This window comes from Hydra vulgaris, chromosome 12 (assembly GCF_038396675.1).
Source record: "Hydra vulgaris chromosome 12, alternate assembly HydraT2T_AEP".
Lineage (NCBI taxonomy): Eukaryota > Metazoa > Cnidaria > Hydrozoa > Anthoathecata > Hydridae > Hydra > Hydra vulgaris.
In genome coordinates, this window is record NC_088931.1 from 50,686,336 (window position 1) to 50,697,458 (window position 11,123).

The window sequence follows — 11,123 nt, forward strand, 5'->3', positions numbered from 1 at the left end:
GAGCTGGAGCAAGCAAAAGACATAAACAGTCTGATCATCGAGCCCCATTTACATTGAAAAAATCGTCAGTTAATATACAAAAAAGAAAAGTAACTAAGTACATAATAAGAATTTTACACACGTTAGTTACAATATAAATATTATTATAATATAAATATTAGTGTATATATTATAACGCAATATATCAAAGATTAATAACAACATAAAAGTATTAAAGTTTTTTAACCAAAAAAATTAAATAAAAATAAAACTGCAACAAAAGAGAAGAAGTGTCAATAACTTTTTTTTTAGATAATTTATATTGTTTATGTATTTATTTTAAATAAGATATTTTAAATCAAAGTCATTTTGTAATTAGAGACTCTTAGATTCTTTCCTGAATTGTTCCAAAGAGATGTTTTGAATATTTATTTTTTTTGTAATAAATTTTGAAAAGTGTTTCCATAAAAACAATCCACAGTATTGGATTTGGTAAGAACTTAGTTTTAATTAGTTTTTGGTACAATAAAATTGTTAATTGAAAATTTAGTAGGGTACTTGTGCGAGATTTCACTAAAGTAAGACTGCAATACAATAGGAGAAAGCCCATGTTTTATTTTAAACATGAATTGTAGAAATTGATGTATATTAAGTTTATAGATACTTAGGGCACCAAGCTTCCTTAAAAGAAGTTTGCAATGAAAAGTTCTGTGTGCACCAAATACAATCCTGCATGCGTGTTTTTGTTTACTATAAAGTTTTTTTAATTTACTACAACTAGTACTACCCCATACAATATTACAGTAAGAGATAAAACTACGACTAAATGAAAAGTATATTTTTTTCAAGGAAGCAGTGTTAAGATATGGTTTAGTTTTATATAATATGGAAATATTTATTGAGATTTTATTTTCTATGTATTTATATGTGGTTTCCATGAAAAATTTTTATCTAGTATTACTCCCAAAAAATTAACGATTGGTTCCCTTTTGATCAATGTTTTATTAATTAAAAGATTAGGTAATTTTAGATGAACATCATCACCTTTACTAGGTTTGGAGAATCAAATAAATTTAGTTTTTTCTATATTTAACGAAAAGCTATTACTTGTAAACCACTCGTTTATTTTTAATAGTTCTTCATTAAATACATTTAAGAGAACTTTTATGTTTTTGTTGGAATAAAAAAGGTTGTTGTCGTCTGCAAATAATATAACATTTAAAATATCTGATACTAAGTACAAATCATTTATATACAAAAAAAAATAATAATGGTCCTAAGATTTCACCTCGGGGCACACCACATGTAATGTGTTTTTCTTTTTCAACTTTTTTTAAATAATGCATTGTGACCTGTTCGCCAGGTAATCTTCAAACCAAAGTAAGTTTTTATTTCCTACTCCATAGAGTTCCAGTGTCAAAGGCTTTTGACAGATCAATAAAAACTCGTAAGGTAAAATTTTCATTATTGAATGTATCTGATTCATGATTAATCAGTTTGATTACCGGATGGTTAGTTGAATTATCTTTTTTAAACCAAAGTTGTTTACTGCACAGCAAACTGTGTAACATCAAATAGTTTTAAAGTCTGTTGTACATTATTCGTTCCAATAATTTTGAGAAGCAAGGTAAAACGGAAATAGGTTGGAAATATTAGTTTCGTCACCAGATTTAAAAATTGGAGTGATTACGGCAACTTTATGTTTTTTTCGGCACAACACCCAGTTTTAATGAAAAGTCAAAAATATGAGATAATGACGGTTCAATGATATCGAAAACTGACTTAACAACATTTACACTAATTTTGTCAATGCCCGCACTTTTATTACTTTTAAGACTATTAAAAGCATTCCATATTTCGTTTAGATTTAAATTAGATTCTTCCATAATAGTATTACACGGTTTAATATAAGATTCAAACTTTATGGTACTTGGCGGAATTTTACTCGCCAAGTTCGGCCCTACTCCAAGAAAAAATGAGTTTAGTTTTTCAGCTATTATTTATCATAAATCATTTCCCCGTCAATTAAAAGCTTTTGGGGAGATTATTTTTTACACATTTATTTTTACCAATTATTTGTTTATTCCACATTTTTTTAGTGTCACCGTTTGTTTTTTCCAGCAACTTTGCATAATAAATTTTTTTAGAGTGTTTTTTTTGTTTTTTCAAATAAGTTATTATAGTTTTTGGTAGTTTATTTCATTTTTATATGTTTTATGCCTTAAATATTTAACATAAAATTTTATCAAATATAGTTATAAAATCCAAGTCTCTTTTAAACCCCTGGTCATCCAGGGGTTTAAAAGAGACTTGGATGCTATAATTATTTTTTTTTAACAGGAAATGCTATTTCATACTGTTTACAGAATTGCGCTAAAAATAGTTCATATGCATTATTGACTTATATATATATATATATATATATATATATATATATATATATATATATATATATATATATATATATATATATATATATATATATATATATATATATATATATATATATATATATATATATATAAATATATATATATATATATATATATATATATATATATATATATATACATATATATACATATATATATATAAATACATACATTTTTATATTCACATGCTTGGGCAGACGTTAAATGCATTCAACTACTGTCTTGTAGAAGACCTTCTAAGCAAAAACTAAAGGGTAACACATTCTATCTATTGACTAGCTTCGCACCTTTTCTTCATCTATTAAGCTGGCGTAGATGTATATTTAATACATTATTTCCAGTTTTGGATGTTAAATGCTGGATCTTCTTGACTCATGCATGTGTCTCTTTTTTTATGACAAGGCAACTCATTTTATTATCTCCTAATGAGGGTACAGCTCTAAAATTCAGCTTTGTTGTTCTAAAGCAGGCTGGTAGTCAGGTTTCCTAAACACTGTGGTAGCTCTTAGAGAGGTTGATTTCATCAACAGCAGTAAACTATCAAAATACAAACAGTACCACGTTTCGCATTGATGATTTCTCTGTTTTTACTTTTGGTGTTTAAGGCCACATTTGGAGCCCTTTTTTACAAAGAGTTTTTTTAATAGCAATGAGACTCTATTACCTTTCTTTCTTTATGTTCTATATCGCTCTCCTTTATCTCAAGACTGCACTCTTTTTAATATTATTTCTGATCAAATTGACCAAACCCTCTCTCCTTATCTTTCAGCCAATATCGTTGTTGTTGGTGGCTTTCATGCTTATCACACTGAATAGTGTCAGCAACTCTGCAGATATTAGGGTCCACAGCTTTTTTCTTTCTCAATCTCTGGCACAAATAGTCAACTTTTCAAATCGCATTTGCAGATATTCCAATTTACCTTCTCTACTCGACTTAAAATAATTTTATTTTTAATCTAAAATTCATACCAAAACTGCAATTTCATTTACCATTTTCAATTTCATATTTCAATTACCTAATCATTATTTTTAATATTTTCAAAAGATAATACTAAAATTAAATTTACTTGTGTCAGTTGACATTAATTAGCATATATTAACAAGTAGTATTGAAATCAATTTTGCATAAAATAATAGTTTTTATTGCCATTAACTAACACATATTACCAGGTATTGTTATTCATCTATAAACCATGATGAGCAATGATTTTTGATATAACTTTATTAAGTAGTTTCTTTAAAAGATAAAAACATTAATTGCATCAGTAATCTAAAAAACGAAAAATAGAGATAGTTCATTAGTCTGAGTTTATAACAAGATAGGAGGAACGTTTTTTTTGTTAAGAAAATTGGTTGTTACATTAAAAAATAACAAAAACTTAATGATAAGACACAGCTACAAGGAAGATTCTACTCTATTTTCAAATTAAATTTATAAGAAAAAGTGGAGAAAGGTTTAGAGAATTTAGTGATTCTAAATTTGGTAAAAGTTCTGTGCTTGTTGATATCGACATTAGTTGCTGCTATATACTCATTTTATTAATTCTTCTGGACTTTTCAAAAGCGTTTAATTTTTATAAAAAAAAGGTTATAAATGGATACACATTTAAATGAAAAGTTATATCTGGTATTTAAGAAAATTGAAGCAACTCCAATTTTTCTATGCTAATGCTATATTTTGGTTGAGCATTTTAAAGTTCATCCTGTTTGAGGCGATTTTTCTGAGCTTAATCAACTACTTTGAACATAAAAGTTAAATACTAATTTTGAAATCTATACGTAACTTTGATTTTTTTTTTTTGAGGAGGTTAATATATTTTTGAAGAAAATATATAAATAATAACCAGTCCGCCTACGACTTTTTATCGACGTCAATTTGACGTATTATTTGTTTTAAGGCGTCAATAACTTTTTCAAACTTTTTATTTTTATTCCAAATAGCTTTATTTATTGCCAAGTTATTGTTTTTCTAATCTACCAAAAATTAAAATGTATTATAATTGGCAGTTTCCATTGAAGAAATTGTTCTCATCAACTATTTATAACCATTTTGAAACCGCCTACCTGATATTTCATTTCTAATGTTTTTTTAGCTATATAAAAAAATTCAATAACATATATGATGTCATTTAAATTAGGAGACACGTTTTATAAGAAAATGCATATTATGCGTTTGATAAATATTTGAAAAATTTATAAATATTGGTAAACATAACATTTAATTGTTATGTTTACCAATATTTATAAGTATGAAATAATAGTCATAAGGTACTTTTTATAAATAAGAAATTATGCTTTGGTTCGCATTATTGATTTTTATTGTTAATTTGGGCCATTGATCGAAATTCTTTTCACTTAGCACCTATAAATAATTTATAATCTTACTATATACCTTATTTTTGTTATTTTGACTTCAAAACTTTTTGGGACTTATTAGAGACGCATCATTACTTATTTTATTCATTTTTATTTAATTAAAGATTTTCCAACTATTTGTGTCAACTTTTGATGGCATTATATTTATTTATTTTTGTTGCAACTAAACGTAAACTTTTTTGTATGCATGAATATGTTGAAAACGTATTCTTTTTTATCTTTTTTTATTTTATTTTTTTGAAAAAAAAAATATTTGAACTTTTGCTTGAAAAAACTGAAATATATATATATTTTTTAAAATTGCTTATTGAAAATGTTTTTTTTTTTTTTTAAATATTACAAATCTTTTAGGAAACTCATTTAATGTAAAGTTTTTATTTTTAAACTGCATTGTCTTCTATGGTTTCCTAATTAATCCAACTTATACCTGATTAATTTTAAAATAAAAAAAAATATTGCACAGCTTAATAGGATTTAGAATCTCAAATGTTTCTTTTCTTTTAGCCATGATTCACATATTCAAAATATGTTCGGTTTTATGTCTAATAACCCTAGTTGTGGCCCATTTCAAAATTGGAAAACGAACATCATATGATACTAGTTTGTATAAAAAAAAAATTTCTTCTCAATTGTTAGCTTTTCCAAAGACCCGCGAAGAAAAACTAAGACAATGCAAAAAAATGTTAACTAGTGAGACAAACTTGATGAATGAAGAGGATGGTATAAGCAAATTGAACGAAAGAATTACAAATAGACGTAATCTAATACTCGACGATAACAATGAAAAAATTAAAGAAAGTTCTTGGAAAAAAACTATTGAAGTAATATGTTTCCATTTTCTCTTTTCAAAAGATAACTCAACAAAAAAATGATATCACTAATGTATAAAAGTTTAAAATAAACACAAAAGAGAATTTCTTTTATGCTTTGCGTGGTTCGTTGTTTATTTATTGTCGATGCTATTGGTTATATTTTAATTTTAATTACCATGACTTCTATTTTTAACGAATTATTTATTAGTTATTTTTTATGTTTTTTGATTTTTAAGAAAAATGTTAATAAAAAAAGATTTTACTTAATATTTCTCATTTATACATCCAATTAAAATCGCGCCAAAAATTAAAAAATTTTAATTTGTCTCAAGGTACATCATCTTATGATAATAAATATGTACATTATTTAAACGTGACACTTATTGTTACTGATGGTAGTTTATTTAAATTAAATTTAGAACCAAATTACTAGTATTTAGAATAAAAATAATTTTTTTTCTTTATTTTTCCCAACGTTAAGCATACTAAATTAAGTAAAAGCGTTTAAAAATGTACGTGATAAAGGAGAAAAATTTCATCTTATTTGTTACCTTTTTTATAGATTCGGAGAGAAAGGTTGAGACATCGCAAAAAAAAAAACTGTGGAACAATTACCAACTTTCTTCAAACTGTTTGAAAATGGACCTACAGTAACAGTAAAATGTACATGCACCAATAAATTCGCTTGGGGCAGGCTGGGGCGGCAGGTTGTAGCCATTTTTAGGCTTTAAAAACGTTTAGTAAAGTATTTTATGAACTTTAAAGTATATATTTGATCAAATTTTATAGTTTTTTTTTAATAAATTATATAAACTTTAAAATGAGGTTTGCGATATTTGAAACATTTGAAACAGTCTTATAAGTTTTAATATAAAGTTCTTATTGCAACTTCAGTAAACTAAATAAAGCTTTAAAAGCACTAAAAAGTTTAAATAAAATATTTAAGAGTTGGCAGACCATGTGCCATGTTAACAATTGTGTAAATACACAGTGGAAAAAATCAAAAAGCGCACGACGTTGCTTATTTCCAAGGAATTTAGTTGAACAAATTAAAACAAAGCGGTAATCAAAAAAAAAATAAAAACTAAGAACGGCGCTTTTTTTTATTACAGATTGCAAACACCTTGTTTTTTCTTTGAATTCTTATTTAAATGATATTTATAACCTCTATATATCTAACAGTTTGCATAAATTCTTGGATATAAGGCATTACATAGATGTATTTAAAAAGCATCACAAAAACCAATTTCAATAATATATCATATTTTTTTTCAATTTTTCAGTATTGTTAAATTACAAATTTATCAAATCACACACAAAGTGTTTAATGCATACGCGTATATGCACACACACACACACACACACACACACACACACACACACACACACACACACACACACACACACACACACACACACACACACACACACACACACACATATATATATATATATATATATATATATATATATATATATATATATATATATATATATATATATATATATATATATATATATATATATATATATATATATATATATATAAGCAAGTTTACAAATATTCCTTAATAGAAATACGAAGGAAAAAAATCAAAGTGAAAGACTAATTTAAGTTTTAAAACTCAATTACGTTTTTATCATCAATTTTCTCTTCAGCATCAAAGTCAGTCATTTACAATAGATGGTTGATTCTTACTTTGATATGATAGAAAATGATTACAACCTTGTGCGTTTCGAATGTTTAGAATGATGTAGGCATTTAAAATTCAATGAGGAAAGATGTTATTTATTTTTCTTTAAACTGATTTTGGTGCAATAACATCAAGAATCCATTCCAGCACTTTCTAAAAAATATTTTATCTAAATATTTTATTGAAATTAAAATTTCTTTGAGTGGGTGGATTTGAATTGCAGAGGTAACAAAAAAAATTTTAATTTATTTTTTATATTAGGAAGTGTTGTTTTTTAAAATGAAATTATATTAATAAAAAAGAACATTTAGTTGCGTCTTAAAAGTGCCTAAGCCAGCTAGCTGATTGTTTATATGAAGCTTTGATTTATCGAATTCGTGTCTGAACTAAAATCCAAATAAAAGTCTTGATAGAAAAAGATTTTTCTGATGAACTGTATAGTAAAGAAACCGCAGCATGATCTACACTGCCCGGGACATGAATCATAAAAAGATAAGTTACTTTTGAAGGCAACATATCGGTAAAATAACGCAGCAGCATTGATGCTACATTAAGAAGTGTCTGTTTACAAAAAGAAATTGTAGTAAAACTTGATATTATTAAAATATTTTTATCGACATTTTGATAGCAATTTTTTACAGAGTTATAAACAAATATAGCAATAACAAAAAAATAAAAAAAAATCACAAAAAAATTGTTGAATCTAATTTATTATGTCAAAATAATTTGGTTATTTATTTTTTTTATTTGCTAAAATTGAAACAAAAGAAACAAATTTACTTGTTTCTTTGGAACAGGATTCACCTGAATGACTTTATAAGTAAATTGCGCACATCTTTCCTAGAACCTTTAAGAGAGTAATGAGACTGGTGTCCTCTTAATATTCAAATATGATTTATGGTGCTATCACTATCATCTTTAGTAAAACTATGATAACAGTTTACGTGTTTTCCTCTTTGGTCCTTGAATAGAATTTTTGCGTAAAAAAAAAAGTTCTTTCTTTACAAGCTCCTAAAAACAAACTCAAACAGTTCTTAAGCTAAAGAAGCCAAAAACTTAACGTGGAAGATAGATATAATAATTTTGCTATGCTAAAATACAAACTTTAAATATTTTTTTTGAGCAGTTTATGAGCATAAAATTATTCAGTCAAAAAATCTTTTCTGTACAGTATACAAATAGTCACACTTAAACTAAAACTTAAAAAACGGATGTATTATTTTGCTTAGTATGTGATTCTAAACCACTCGCCCACAAGATAAAAGAAATGTTCTGAATTCAGAGGCTTTCCACAACTTTATATCTTTTAGACTTAGTTTTACAACTTGGTTTACAATTAAATTTTATATGAATGTATTTTTCTTCTAAATTTTTTAGCAGTGAGTACCAGTGTACATGAACATCATTCAATAACCATAGGTTTCTTCCACACTACAATCACATTCATAATCACCATTAGAGCTTTTGCTGGTGCAGAACAAATTAAAATATTTTACCTTTTACTCGTATGATTTTTCCATTATTATTAATAATGTTATTTGCCATAAGGGGTCCTCCATAAAGTGCGTACGCTGGCATGGAGAGAGTTTATCCAAAAACCTATGAACGCGTACAAGAGAAAGAGGAGGCGGTTAAAGACAGCAAGTACGTATGCTGTGTGACTAATTCTCGTTCTCTATCTATTTAAAAACTTGATTTCTTTTTTTGTTAACAAAAGCATCAAATTTCACAAGTTGTAAAACATCAAAGAATTATTAAGTTGTATGTAACAAAATTAATAATTCTTTTATGAGTGATGTCAAAATAACAAAAAAAAGTTTTGTTTTTAATGCTTTGAAAATATTATGCGTTAGGAAAAGGTTGAGGGCAAGGGTTTGATTTTGTAATAATACATAGGCATGCAGTGGGAGGAGAGGAGCATAAAAAGCATACAGGCATGTGCTAGGGAAAGAGATTCCTAAATCAGTGGTTTTAATGCATACATACTTTATGAATGTTTCCTAAGATTTTTTAACTCCCCCGTTAAGTCTTCTAAGTATTCTAAACTAGGATCCACAAAACATCGTCACAACAAATAGTTTCACAAATATTGTCAACATAACTCTAGATTGGCCAGAGAGACATATTTGTACTTTTATGGGTTGGCAGTCAATGTTGAAGAATAACTCTTTTATTAAAGTATAATATTTTACTCTAAACTAGGTATACTCACTAACTCAACCACAAAATGCATTTAAAAACTAAAAACCAACTAATAAGTAAAATTAAAATAACTGCAGAAAGTATTTAATGCAAAAAATTAAATTTTTAAATAAATCTAACAAATGAAAGATTTAAAAACCTAACTTTATAGTAACATCTGAGCTTCAAGACATTATCAATAGCGTCATAACTCGTGCTGGAAGATGTACACAAATGTGATTACAACGTAGTAACTCTGGTTAGAATACTGAATATTTAACAGCTTTTCGGCTTGGTCTTCTTTCAATGTGAGCAGATCTTTATTACTTTCTTTATTTACAATCTTTATTACTTTCATCAATAATGCTTTTACTATCGGTGATAAATTCTTAAATCCTTTTTTTGCATTTATGAATTTCAATCCTATTAAGTCCTCTCGCTATAAACAACTAACACTCCAACTATTTATTTAAGCAATCAGAATTTTTAACTTCAACATTTACAACATATTTACTAAGGGTATTTATTAACTGTGCTAATCTAAGTCTTTCTACAAGCTGGATTATTTGTGCTTTCTTTCTACTTTTGGAACTTTCTAGATGATTTATGTTTAAAAATTTCACTGATTTAATAATTGTTATGAATTTTTTATAAAAATTTTGTTCAAATAAACAATCAAATAAACACATTGGCTTCGGCTTGTTAATTCTGAGAAGATAAAAGAAAGAGATTTAGGCCAATTATACATACTTATGCATGACGTTGACAAGATAAATATTGGAAAATGTTTTCCATGTATTAAAACTATTTAAGAGGTGGCTTTAGGACTTTTAAAGCTGCATTGATAAAAGAGAGCATCTCCTTTTTAACAGAATTGTAGGTCAATGAAAGCAGGTGGTGCTGCTAGGTTTTTTGCACAATCAATTACCAAAAATAATGTTATTTATTATCGTTATCTTAAATACAGATGTCCTTTTTAAAAAAAAATACTAAAATCTTAGCCGTATAAAGACTAAAAAATAACTCTAGAATAATTAGAGTGTTTTCGAATTAGAATAGGTGATGTGGCATATTATTAATATATTCTGCAACATATTTGTAATAAAAATAAGTCATCAAAGGCATATATTTTGCTCTTTAATTTTATTGGCTTAAATGCAATTTAGTTGTTAATTTTTTTATAAATTGCAGCAAACAATAAAGCAAGTTTAAAGTTTCATTCACTTGGTCTTACAACCTTTTTTTTTTACTTTTTCGCATATCTTTCTTGAATGTAATTATGAATTCTTGTGGGACATTTTCCGGGAAACTAGTTTGAATGCGAGTAACGTGTATTTCACATCATATCATAACAAGTTCTTGATATCAATGCAATTATTATATAATGGCTTTATATAATAATATAATGGTCTAAATATTTGATCTAAACGAGAAACATAGTTTAATAATTTTAAAGAAAGTATATTTAGTAACAAATGTATACTTAATCAAAGTTAAAAAATGTTTGAATTTCTTTGCTAAATTTAATGTACAATAATGAATATCACTAGGGGTCCTAATTTAGGGCCCTAGGTAAAATAATTTCCGTCTACCATTTACCCACCAAACAATTTCTCACCTACACTACTTTTTGTTTATTATAAATATCT

The 11,123-nt window shown here is 26.4% G+C and overlaps 1 long non-coding RNA gene across 1 annotated transcript; it reads left to right on the top strand.

The window, feature by feature from the left end:
* The first annotated feature begins 5,151 nt into the window (after positions 1 to 5,151).
* LOC136087806 (uncharacterized) lies at positions 5,152 to 6,380 on the top strand. The gene is made up of 2 exons (XR_010642084.1): positions 5,152 to 5,721; positions 6,162 to 6,380. It is a non-coding gene; the product is annotated as an uncharacterized LOC136087806 (long non-coding RNA).
* The last annotated feature ends 4,743 nt before the right edge of the window (positions 6,381 to 11,123 follow it).